Consider the following 13,960-nt stretch of genomic DNA (forward strand, 5'->3'; position numbering starts at 1 on the left):
GTGGGCAAGACTGGTGTAGACGAAGGAGGGGATGATGCAGTACCATGCTTACTCCCCTCACTTGAGGAATCATCTTGGGCATCATTTTCTCTAAATTTTGTGTCACATAAATCACATCTATTTAAATGAGAAGGAACCTTGGCTTCCCCACATTCAGAACACAGTCTATCTGGTAGTTCAGACATGTTAAACAGGCATAAACTTGATAACAAAGTACAAAAAACGTTTTAAAATAAAACCGTTACTGTCACTTTAAATTTTAAACTGAACACACTTTATTACTGCAATTGCGAAAAAGTATGAAGGAATTGTTCAAAATTCACCAAAATTTCACCACAGTGTCTTAAAGCCTTAAAAGTATTGCACACCAAATTTGGAAGCTTTAACCCTTAAAATAACGGAACCGGAGCCGTTTTTATATTTAACCCCTTTACAGTCCCTGGTATCTGCTTTGCTGAGACCCAACCAAGCCCAAAGGGGAATACGATACCAAATGACGCCTTCAGAAAGTCTTTTCTATGTATCAGAGCTCCTCACACATGCGACTGCATGTCATGCTTCTCAAAAACAAGTGCGCAATACCGGCGCGAAAATGAGGCTCTGCCTATGATTAGGGAAAGCCCCTAGAGAATAAGGTGTCTAAAACAGTGCCTGCCGATATTATTTTACAAAAATACCCAGATTAAATGATTCCTCAAGGCCAAATATGTGTATATATGAATCGATTTAGCCCAGAAAATGTCTACAGTCTTAATAAGCCCTTGTGAAGCCCTTATTTACTGTCTGAATAAAAATGGCTTACCGGATCCCATAGGGAAAATGACAGCTTCCAGCATTACATCGTCTTGTTAGAATGTGTCATACCTCAAGCAGCAAAAGACTGCTCACTGTTCCCCCAACTGAAGTTAATTCCTCTCAACAGTCCTGTGTGGAACAGCCATGGATTTTAGTAACGGTTGCTAAAATCATTTTCCTCTTACAAACAGAAATCTTCATCTCTTTTCTGTTTCAGAGTAAATAGTACATACCAGCACTATTTTAAAATAACAAACTCTTGATTGAATAAAAAAACTACAGTTAAACACTAAAAAACTCTAAGCCATCTCCGTGGAGATGTTGCCTGTACAACGGCAAAGAGAATGACTGGGGAAGGCGGAGCCTAGGAGGGATCATGTGACCAGCTTTGCTGGGCTCTTTGCCATTTCCTGTTGGGGAAGAGAATATCCCACAAGTAAGGATGACGCCGTGGACCGGACACACCTATGTTGGAGAAATTACCTATGTTTACGCCTGATGGCTGAAACATGTTAGCAGATACTGTGATTTTGGATGCTGCTTCGTGTACCTCTTGGATAATGTTTTTAACGTATCGTTAATAAAGACTTTCTTTTACAAGATTGACTACTGCAACTCTTTGACACTATTTCTACTATACCAGGCCGCAGTAGCAACTATACTTACAGCTCCGGTTGCTGTATTGGGACCTTGCACAGTTTTCTTTCAATTCTGGACCCAGCGCATCTATCCTGCTGCGAGGATTGGAGCAGCGTGACACGTGACTGCACGTAATTGCGGACTCACACCCCCTCCCGCATAGTGGGATGCCGAGTGAGCATAAGAAGCTAGCGGTTATGCTGTGCGGTGAGTAGTGGTCCTGGATACCACAAAGTTTGCTTACACCTGGTTGTTTTGCAATATTTTACCGCTATAGCTACGCTTTATCTGTGGGACTGATCTCTATTGTACCCAGTGCTCTGAAGAAACACATGTCAGGCGTTTACAGGGGGTGAGACAAGAGACCTTTTCGTGTCTTTATTAAAACTGACTTTCATATGGTCATTGGTCCGTAACTGTGCAAAACCTTACAGCACTGTTTTTCACTACACAAGGTCTTCTGTTTAAACGCATAATACAGGACATTGTAAGGTTGATAATGGTAACCCCCTTTGTTTTTTGATTTATGTTTATTAAGATATCTAGAATAAATGGAAAGCTTCTTAAAGCTTAAAATTTACCATCACTTTAAGTAAGGATGAGAATAATTCCTAAACTTACTATGAGAGCCGTGATCGTATAGTGGTTAGTACTCTGCGTTGTGGCCGCAGCAACCCCGGTTCGAATCCGGGTCACGGCAAATTTATAGTTTTCATTTTTTGAAGAACAATAAAAAGTTTTATATTTTATACCGTTTATTAATGTGGGGAAGATCAGTATACTAAGAAGTTTAGTATACTAAGAAGAGATTCGATCTCAAGAGAAACACAGAATAGAAACGAGGGATATGGGAACTGCTGTCTCATTAGGGGTCTCAACTTTTGAATGTAGGGGGTAGGTAGGGGTATACTACCCCCCTCCATTCAAAAGTTGACTTACAATTTACATAGGTTTAACCCCTTAACCTTTGGCTGCTAAGCCATTTCCCACCTGGGTGCTAATATTTTCATTTGATTTTTTGAAATTTCTGAATTTTTTTTTTTACTTTTTTTTTTTTTTTTACAGACCCCCAAGACTTACACTGTTGGAAAGGTTAGGCGGTTACCTTTCCAACAGTGGGTCTTGGGGGTCTGTAGCTGCTTAGATGTCTGAGATACAGGCTTCTAAGCAGCATGCCCCCTCCTCCTATACTTAACATTGTTAAAGGGCCATGAAACCCACATTTTTTCTTTCATGATTTAGAAAGAGAATGTAATTTTAAACATCTTTCTAATTTACTTATATTATCTAATTTGTTTTATTCTCTTGATATTCTTTGCTGAAAAGCATATCTAGATATGCTCAGTAGCTGCTGATTGGTTGCTGCACATATAAGCCGTGTGTGATTGGCTCACCATGTGCATTGTTTTTTCTTCAACTAAGGATATCTAAAAAATGAAGCAAAATAAATAATAGAAGTAAATTTTAATATTGTTTAAATTTCTATTCTCTATCTGAATCATGAAAGAAAGATTTTGGGTTTAGTGGCCCTTTAAAGTGAAAGTAAAGTTAGCTTACATGGAAGATACCAATAGAGAGCAATCATATCAAATATTAAAGTCGCTAAGTTTTTTTTTTTTATAATGTAGCATGTTTTATATTATTTATCTATTTACCGATAGCATTTTCTACTGTGTTCCTCCGCCCCCTCGCCTTTTTCCGGGTTAGTGTGTGCTTTACACTTCAACTGACATTGCCGTCATTCACGTCACTATACCCGACACTGATAATTTGGCGCATGCGCGGTATGATCTCAAGCTCCGTGTACCTGTAAATAATGAGGACAGAAGGATTCCCTTTCTCTATGCGCATGCGTCTAACGAGAACCAGAATGAGATCGCAGTTAGCCGCATGCGCAATAGAAGACGTAGGCTTTATACAAAGCACTCGGGACGCCAATGGGGGAACCAATCGGTTAGATACCGATAGTTTCGTCACCGCAACAGAAATATTTTTTTTTTTTGCGGGTGGAGGAACACATATTAAGTTGTACACAGTAATCAAACAAAAAAAGGTATTTTGAAATTGAACCTTACAAAATGATGAATGAAACTGCACCTTATTTTTAATGTTATATCCGAATATTAATAGTGCAACATGTAACTTTACTTTCACTTTAAGTATAAAGTTGCGCGATGACGTCATCACGTAATTGCGCGTGACGTCACTGTGCATCACGTGAAGCCCCGGCGATGCCTGTCACTCTACAGGCACGATCGCCGGGGTAGCAGCAGTAAGGAGCCCCCAGATCTCCTTCAAGGTGGGAGAGTGCTCATGACACCTCTCAGCCATCATTAGCACCAGAGTGAGAAACTCTGTGACGGCTCAGAGCCGTCATTAGAACTCAAAGGGTTAATGACCACAGCACTTTTCCATTTTCTGTCCGTTTGGGACCAAGGCTAATTTTACATTTTTGCAGTGTTTGTGTTTAGCTGTAATTTTCCTCTTACTCATTTACTGTACCCACACATATTATATACCGTTTTTCTCGCCATTAAATGGACTTTCTTAAGATACCTTTGTTCTTTGTTAATATGTGTTACAAATATAGGGAACCCTAGTCATTACCATTAATCAATAATAAAATTTAGTTTCCCTGACCGGGAATCGAACCCGGGCCGCGGCGGTGAGAGCGCCGAATCCTAACCACTAGACCACCAGGGAACTTCAATACATTAGTATACTAAGAAGGAAAAGGGAGATACAGTCTCAAGAGAAACACAGAATAAAAAACGAGGGATATCGGAACTGCTGTCTCATTGGGGGTCTCAACTTTTGAATGGAGGGGGGTAGGTAAGGGTATACTACCTTATTTAAAGAAAAATGGGTCCAAAGGCACTACTTGCAAGTTGTAAAAAACTTCCTATAGCTCAGGTTTGATAATAAAGTAAAGTAGTAAGATTATCAACAACGAGCTGAAGGGTGCTGTGTATAAGCAAACTTGAAGAGAACTAGTTTAGGAGATGGGTATCTCCTTATGAAAGTATACACTTATAGCACTCGGGGAGTTTAATAAGACAATATTAAGATCTTACATCAGATCTTTGACTATAATATGTAGTTGTGTCAATATTGTCAATCTCATGTGAGATATGGACAGATGAAAAGAATATAATAAAATATAACTTTTAATAGAGTTGTGTTAAAAATAGGGAAGAAAACTTTAAGTTAAAAACACTTACACAGAATCAAAGTGTTGCTATAATGGATTCTAAATTATAATTAGATATGTTGCACCGTAATTGTCTGAAGAGCAGGGCCGCCATCAGGGGGTGACAGGGGTGACTCCTGTCAGGGGCCCAATGGGCAAGGGGGGCCCCATGAGGCAAGAACTAAAAAAAAAATTCATTTCATTTGCAGAGGAGGTAGGACTAACTTAGCAAATGTTTTTTATTTCTTTGTGCAATTTTGGATTGTAACTTCAGTGTGGTAGTAGTTGTATGGTGGGGCCAGGGGTCCATAAAAACACATTTTTTTTAGCAGCAGTGTATTTATGATTATTTGACAATGCTGTAGAAATTCTATATTTAAAACCAGGCAGAAATGTTTCCTCCTCAATAAACAAATGGTAGGTGCCCTTTTGGCAGATATGCATTATATATATATATATATATATATATATATATAAAACATTCCAGTTTACTGCCCCTTTATGCAAGGACTTTCCAGATGCAAGGAGGCATTTTATCTAAGATTTTTACATCTGCATAAAATGTTATACTCTCAGACTAAGATTGCTCAGTGTTTGAAATGAGACAGGTTAACTTAAAACTGTTCAGTTTACACTACAGCTGACTTAATTTTGCAATACATACCAACAAGCCTAAAAAAAAAAAAAAATGGGGAAAAAAACAAACAAACATATGTCAACCTTTTAAAAGTACTTTTCTTCATCTAGCCATCTACCCAGATCATTAATGTACAATTTTGAATTCACAGAATTATTTTTGTTTGCACATTTACAAATATGATTCTTTAAAAAGTGATCTCTTAATTTCTGCATTTTTTTTTATCATGCATGTCACACACTGTTGATTTAGGGGATGCAAGGTGAATTCATGTTTCCTCCTGTGAGTGTTTCTGTGGGTGTCTGTGTTTATGTCTTTGTGCTTTGGTTTGTGTCTCTATGAGTGTGTATGTATTTTTTTTTCTGTGGGTCTCTCTGTGAGGTTGGGTGTGTATGTCTTTGTGCATTTTCTGTGGATGTCTGTGAGGGTGTGTGCATATGTCTTTGAGCTTTTTCTATGGGTGTCTCTGTGAGGGTGTGTGTATGTTTGTCTTTGTGTATTTTCTCTGGATGCCTCTGTGAGGTTGGGTGTGTATGTCTGTGTTTTCTGTGGATGTCTCTGTGAGGGTGTGTGTATGTATGTATGTATTTTATGTGGATGTCTCATTGAGGGTGTGTGTTTTCTGTGGGTGTCTCTGTGAGGGTGTGTGTATGTCTTTGTGTGTTTTCTGTGGATGTCCCAGTGAGGGTGTGTGTATGTATGTCTTTCTGTGTTTTATGTGGTTGTATCTCTATATGTGTATGTCTTTCTGTGTTTTCTGTGAGTGTGTGTGTGTGTATGTCTTCATGTGTTTTCTGAGGCTGTCTCTGTCGGTGTTTCCTTGGGTGTATGTGCAATTTTGAGTTTGTGTGTGTGTTCATTGTCTGTTCCTTTTTATGATATTTCGACCTTACTACTGATTATTCACATCTTTCTACAGACTTTGAAACTAATGAGACCTTTCCTGTAGTCACCAATCAACTATTTAACCTTTAAATTAATGTTTAGGCAGTTCAGGGCCCTTCCTTTCAGCCACTGCATGCTGTTGTCATCATTTTACTTGGCATCTTCCTTTACAAAAAGATAATCAGAACTCCATATTTTGTTTTCTAAATCTCCTTTTTTTACAGAACTGTAGTTTACCTCATTACTTGTCAGGCCAATGTAAACAAGTGCTGAGTGTCTGTTTGGGTGTCTGTGTCTGAGTGTGTTTCATTGCGTGTCTGCTAAAGTGTCTATATGTGAATCCTTATGTGTGAGTGTCTGTGTGTGTTTCAGTGTATGAGTGTGTATGTGTCTGTGTATGTTACTACCTTTACAGCATTTCCAAGTTTAAATAGACACTTAAGAATAAAATGCATATATGTTTTAGTCACTTGGTCAAAAATTGCACATGTCAAAGGAGGGGGGGGCCCTGATCAATGGTTAAGTCGGGGGCCCCAAAATTTCCAGTGGCGGCCCTGCTGAAGAGGCAAATGAACATAGGTAAGTTGGCTATCACACCTAGGAAGATGTGTGTGTGGATAGCTGCGATTAATGGTTAAGTACTTTTGTACCTTGATAGCTTGACAATACTGGGTCTGATTAAATGTAATTTAAACCTCAGTGAGTAATGTCATTGTTCTCAACTCGAGTAACAATGATGATCAGTGAAGTAAATAACATAAGTGTGATTTGACAACCATAAAGGTTAATGTCACTGTTTGAGAGTAAAAATCTCACTCAATCAACAAAATAAATTTTGGTTGAGGTAAAAAATAATTTGTTATTTTGTGTAAAAGTAGACCACTAATGTACACTTAATTATTTTAAAGTAAATTGGGATGCTGAAAAATTGTGAATTATGACATAACTACTGTATTACTTATTATAACCGTGAATACAGTGATTGGATGTGAAAAGCTTGACTAGTTGTAATGAAAATACAATGTTGTGTTATTCTTTGATTGTGACATTCATCATTATTCATAGTAATGAAAGAGCATTTTCAATGGATGTTGTCCAGAAATACAATATTCTCAAGAGTGATACCGTATTGTACATTATCATAAAAACAAAATTTATGCTTACCTGATAAATTTCTTTCTCTTGCGATGTATCGAGTCCACGGATTCATCCAATACTTGTGGGATATTCTCCTTCCCAACAGGAAGTGGCAAAGAGAGCACCCACAGCAGAGCTGTCTATATAGCTCCTACCCTAACTCCACCCCCCAGTCATTCGACCGAAGGTTAGGAAGAAAAAGGAGAAACTATAGGGTGCAGAGGTGACTGAAGTTTTTTAATAAAATATAGTACCTGTCTTAAATAGACAGGGCAGGCCGTGGACTCGATACATCGCAAGAGAAAGAAATTTATCAGGTAAGCATACATTTTGTTTTCTCTTGCAAGATGTATCCAGTCCACGGATTCATCCAATACTTGTGGGATACCAATACCAAAGCTTTAGGACATGGATGAAGGGAGGGACAAGACAGGTACCTAAACAGAAGGCACCACTGCTTATAGAACCTTTCTCCCAAAAATAGCCTCCGAAGAAGCAAAAGTATCAAATTTGTAAAATTTGGAAAAAGTATGAAGCGAAGACCAAGTCACCGCCTTACAAATCTGTTCAACAGAAGCCTCATTTTTAAAAGCCCATGTGGAAGCCACTGCTCTAGTAGAGTGAGCAGTAATCCTTTCAGGAGGCTGCTGGCCAGCAGTCTCATAAGCCAAACGGATCATGCTTTTCAGCCAAAAAGAAAGCGAGGTTGCCGTAGCCTTTTGACCTCTCCGCTTTCCAGAGTAGACAATAAACAATGAAGATGTTTGACGGAAATCTTTAGTTGCTTGTAAGTAGAACTTTAAAGCACGAACCACATCTAGGTTGTGCAGCAGATGTTCCTTCTTGGAAGAAGGATTAGGACACAGAGAAGGAACAACAATTTCTTGATTGATGTTCCTAATAGAAACAACCTTAGGAAGGAATCCAGGTTTGGTACGCAAAACCACCTTATCCGCATGGAAAACAAGATAAGGTGAGTTACACTGTAAAGCAGATAATTCAGAAACTCTTCGAGCCGAAGAGATAGCTACTAAAAACAGAACTTTCCAAGATAGAAGCTTAATATCTATGGAATGCATAGGTTCAAACTGAACCCCTTGAAGAACCTTAAGAACTAAATTTAAACTCCATGGCGGAGCAACAGGCTTAAACACAGGCTTGATTCTAACTAAAGCCTGACTAAATGCCTGAACGTCTGGAACATCTGCCAGACGCTTGTGTAAAAGAATAGACAAAGCAGATATCTGTCCTTTTAAGGAACTAGCTGATAATCCCTTCTCCAATCCTTCTTGGAGAAAAGACAAAATCCTAGGAATCCTAATCTTACTCCATGAGTAACCCTTGGATTCACACCAATAAAGATATTTACGCCATATCTTATGATAGATTTTCCTGGTGACAGGCTTTCTAGCCTGAATCAAGGTATCAATGACCAACTCAGAGAAACCACGCTTTGATAAAATCAGGCCTTCAATCTCCAAGCAGTCAGACGCAGAGAAATTAGATTTGGATGCTTGAATGGACCCTGAATTAGAAGGTCCTGCCTCATTGGCAGAGTCCACGGTGGAACAGATGACATGTCCACCAGATCTGCATACCACGTCCTGCGTGGCCACGCAGGAGCAATCAAAATCACCGAAGCTCTCTCCTGCTTGATTCTGGCAATCAGACGAGGAAGGAGAGGAAATGGTCACATAGGCCAGGTTGAAGGATCAGGGCACTGCTAGAGCATCTATCAGTACTGCCTGGGGATCCCTTGACCTGGATCCGTAACAAGGAAGTTTGGCGTTCTGACGAGGCGCCATCAGATCTAATTCTGGTGTGCCCCATAGCTGAATCAGTTGGGCAAATACTTCCGGATGGAGCTCCCACTCCCCGGATGAAAAGTCTGATGACTTAGGAAATCCGCCTCCCAGTTCTCTACCCCTGGGATATGGATTGCTGAAAGATGGCAAGAGTGAGTCTCTGCCCATCGGATTATTTTGGTCACCTCTATCATCGCTAGAGAACTCCGTGTTCCTCCTTGATGATTGATATAAGCTACAGTCGTGATGTTGTCCGACTGAAATCTGATGAATTTGGCCGCATCCAGTTGAGGCCACGCCTGAAGCGCATTGAATATCGCTCTCAGCTCTAGAATGTTTATCAGGAGGAGAGCCTCCTCCTGAGTCAATAAACCCTGTGCTTTCAGGGAGTTCCAGACTGCACCCCAGCCCAGTAGGCTGGCATCTGTCGTTACTATGACCCACTCTGGCCTGCGGAAACACATTCCCCGGGACAGGTGAACCTGTGACAACCACCAGAGAAGAGAATCTCTGGTCTCCTGATCCAGATGTATCTGAGGAGATAAATCTGCATAATCTCCATTCCACTGTTCGAGCATGCATAGTTGCAGTGGTCTGAGGTGTAGGCGAGCAAATGGAACTATGTCCATTGCCGCTACCATTAGTCCGATTACCTCCATACACTGAGCCACTGGACGGTCGAGGAATGGAATGAAGAACTCGGCAGGTGGTTGCAAGTTTTGATTTCCTGACCTTCGTCAGAAATATTTTCATTTCTACCGAGTCTATCAGAGTCCCTAGGAAGGAAACTCTTGTGAGAGGGAAGAGAGAACTCTTTTTTATGTTCACCTTCCATCCATGAGATCTCAGAAAAGCTAACACGATGTCCGTGTGAGACTTGGCTAGTTGGAAAGTCGACGCTTGAATTAAGATGTCGTCTAGATAAGGCGCCACTGCTATGCCCCGCGGTCTTAAACCCCAGAAGCACCTTTGTGAAAATTCTGGGAGCAGTGGCCAACCCGAAGGGAAGGGCCACAAACTGGTAATGCCTGTCCAGAAAGGCGAACCTGAGAAATTGGTGATGATCTCTGTGAATAGGGATGTGCAGATACGCATCCTTTAAGTCCACGGTGGTCATATATTGACCTTCCTGGATCAGCGGCAGAATAGTCCGAATAGTCTCCATCTTGAAAGATGGGACTCTGAGGAATTTGTTTAGGATATTGAGATCCAAGATTGGACTGAAAGTTCCTTCTTTTTTGGGAACCACAAACAGGTTTGAGTAAAACCCTAGCCCCTGTTCCGCTTTTGGGACTGGGTAAATCACTCCCATGGTATGTAGGTCTTCTACACAGCGTAAGAACGCCTCTCTTTTTGTCTGGTTTGCAGACAATTGAGAAATGTGAAATCTCCCCCTTGGGGGGGAATCTTTAAAGTCCAGAAGATATCCCTGGGAAACAATTTCTAAAGCCCAGGAATCGTGAACATCTCTTGCCCAAGCCTGAGCGAAGAGAGAGAGTCTGCCCCCCACTAGATCCGGTCCTGGATCGGGGGCTACCCCTTCATGCTGCCTTGGAGGCAGCAGCAGGCTTCTTGGCCTGTTTACCCTTGTTCCAAGCCTGGTTAGGTCTCCAGACTGACTTGGATTGAGCAAAATTCCCCTCTTGCTTTGCAGCAGGGGAAGAGGAAGCGGGACCACCCTTGAAGTTTCGAAAGGAACGAAAATTATTTTGCTTGGTCCTCATTTTATTTGTTTTATCCTGAGGGAGGGCGTGGCCTTTCCCTCCAGTGATGTCTGAAATAATCTCCTTCAGTTAAGGCCCGAATAGGGTCTTTCCTTTGAAAGGGATGTTCAAAAGTTTAGATTTTGACGACACATCAGCTGACCAGGACTTAAGCCATAACGCCCTGCGCGCTAAAATGGCAAAACCTGAATTCTTTGCCGCCAATTTAGCCAGTTGAAAAGCGGCATCTGTAATGAAAGAATTAGCCAGCTTAAGAGCCTTAATTCTATCCATAATATCCTCTAATGGGGTCTCCATCTGAAGAGCCTCTTCCAGAGCCTCGAACCAGAAGGCAGCTGCAGTAGTTACAGGAACAATGCACGCAATAGGTTGGAGAAGAAAACCTTGATGAACAAAAATTTTCTTTAGGAGACCCTCTAATTTTTTATCCATAAGATCTTTGAAAGCACAACTGTCTTCAATAGGTATAGTTGTGCGCTTGACGAGAGTAGAAATAGCTCCCTCCACCTTAGGGACCGTCTGCCACGAATCCTGCATGGTGTCAGATATGGGAAACATTTTCTTGAAAACAGGAGGGGGAGCCACCGGAATACCTGGTCTATCCCACTCCTTAGTGACAATGTTCGCAATCCTCTTAGGGACCGGAAAAACATCAGTGTAAACAGGAACCTCTAGGTATTTGTCTATTTTACACAATTTCTCTGGAACCACTATAGGGTCACAATCATCCAGAGTCGCTAATACCTCCCTGAGCAACAAGCGGAGGTGTTCAAGCTTAAATTTAAAGGCCGTCATATCAGAATCTGTCTGAGGGAGCGTCTTACCTGAATCAGAAATCTCTCCCTCAGACAGCAAATCCCTTACCCCTACTTCAGAGCATTGTGAGTGTATATCGGATACGGCTACTAAAGCGTCAGAAGGCTCAGCATTTGTTCTTAACCCAGAGCTATCGCGCTTCCCTTGTAAACCAGGCAGTTTAGATAAAACCTCTGTGAGGGTCGTATTCATAACTGCGGCCATGTCTTGTAAGGTAAACGAAGTAGACGCACTAGAGGTACTTGGCGTCACCTATGCGGGCGTTACTGGTTGTGACACTTGGGGAGAGCTAGATGGCATAACCTCATTTCTTTCTGTCTGAGAATCATCTAGCGCTATATTTTTAAGTGCTACAATATGCTCTTTAAAATTTATAGACATATCAGTGCAAGTGGGACACATTCTAAGAGGGGGTTCCACAATGGCTTCTAAACACATTGAACAAGCTTGGAAAACACTTTATTCAAAGTAAAAACAACAAATAGAAAAAACGGTACTGTGCCTTTAAGAGAAAAAAAGTGCACACGTTCTGCAAAACAGTGTAAAAAAGCAGTAATCTTTTCGAAATTTTTACAGTGTATTCTTAAAGCTTTAGTAAGATTGCCCCACTAGCAAAATAAACATTTAACCCCTTAATGTAAAAACCGGATTGACAAACGTCAAAAAAACGTGGCGCCTACCTGCCCTTAGGGATTGATTTTGTGGGAAAATACTTCAAATTGGCCCTCAAATTACAGCAGGACCCTCCGGTTGTAGCAGCTTGATGTCTTGCCATGGAAAAACAACTGCGCATCTGAGGCGCGAAAATAGGTCCCTCCCACCACACTCGATGTCTGTGGGGCCTTAAAGAAACACTTTAAAGCGTTTCTAATCTAGCCATGTGGGTTAATAAACCTAAACAAGCCAAATGAACCTCCAAAAAGTCCCCTCAAAAACGTTTATCTCTAATAAAAACGTTAGCCCTCATAAGTGTCAACCAATATTAATTTAGCCCCTTTATGCAAGCTGAAAATTCCACACAAAGTCTCTGAATACAGCTTACCCTTCCCACATGGGGATATTGTCAGCCTTTTCTAGAAGTATCACAGTCTGTCTAGAAAAAAATGACTGAACATACCTCAGTGCAGCTTAACCTGCAAACCGTTCCCCAACTGAAGTTTCCTGTACTCCTCAGCCTCTGTGGGAACAGCAGTGGATCTTAGTTACAAAGTGCTAAGATCATCATCCTCCATGCAGAAATCTTCATCTCTTTTCTGCCTGAGAGTAAATAGTACACTCCGGTACCATTTAAAATAACAAACTCTTGCTTGAGAAAATAAAAACTAACATTTTTGTCACCACAATCACTTTACCCTTCTTATTGCTTAGAGCCGGCAAAGAGAATGACTGGGGGGTGGAGTTAGGGGAGAAGCTATATAGACAGCTCTGCTGTGGTAGCTCTCTTTGCCACTTCCTGTTGGGAAGGAGAATATCCCACAAGTATTGGATGAATCCGTGGACTCGATACATCTTGCAAGAGAAATATCCTATAATATTTTGAATTCAGTAACAATCAATTCAGCAAACAGAGTGAGCGCAATATGCTAAATTAGCCCAACACTGAATACTATAAAATAGTGCAAGTGCAATATTTACAATCAGCCCAGTATCTAGCATCAGTTTCAATACTAACTAAGTGCACTGCCATTACGGGCTACAACCAGAATATTAATTATAACGTATATCTAATTTCACTATTTTCCACCAGAATATTAATTATAACGTACAACTAATTTCATTATTTTCAGTAGCTCATCTCAATATGTTCTAACCATTACTTTATAGTGATACGTTTTTTACCTAGCAATAACTGCTGAACAAGTGCAAAAATACCTGCAAAGCTTAAATAAATAAGAGTCTGCTTAAAGAGACACTAAACTCTGCTACCCAATGCTATTCAGCAAAACTAACAAAATGTGAATCTCACTATAAAGATTCACAAAAAGTGTCTATATTTGTATTAATAAGCTTATGATCATATTCAACAGACCGTGCTAAGTCACAGCAGTAATCAGCCTAGTATTCAGTATCAGTTATAAGACTATCGAAGTACATTGCCATTATGGGCATCAATTAGAATATTAATTACATTGTATAACCAACAATGACTGCTGAATAATTGCGCAAATAATTCCAAAGTTCAAACAAACAAGAGTCTGCCGTACACTAAACATTGCTACCTAATGCTATTTAGCAAAACTAAAAAATACGAATCTCACTATAAAGATTCAAAATCAGTGTCTATATTTGTGTCAACAAGCATTTAATCATATCCTACAGACTGTGCCAAGTC

At 40.4% G+C, this 13,960-nt stretch overlaps 2 non-coding genes across 2 annotated transcripts; one reads left to right on the plus strand and one right to left on the minus strand.

Annotated features, from left to right (window-relative positions):
* The first annotated feature begins 2,062 nt into the window (after positions 1-2,062).
* On the plus strand, positions 2,063-2,134 carry TRNAH-GUG (transfer RNA histidin (anticodon GUG)). The gene has a single exon. It is a non-coding gene; the product is annotated as a tRNA-His (tRNA).
* Positions 2,135-4,065: 1,931 nt separating this feature from the next.
* On the minus strand, positions 4,066-4,137 carry TRNAE-CUC (transfer RNA glutamic acid (anticodon CUC)). The gene has a single exon. It is a non-coding gene; the product is annotated as a tRNA-Glu (tRNA).
* Positions 4,138-13,960: the final 9,823 nt, after the last annotated feature.

Source organism: Bombina bombina, chromosome 6 (assembly GCF_027579735.1).
Source record: "Bombina bombina isolate aBomBom1 chromosome 6, aBomBom1.pri, whole genome shotgun sequence".
Lineage (NCBI taxonomy): Eukaryota > Metazoa > Chordata > Amphibia > Anura > Bombinatoridae > Bombina > Bombina bombina.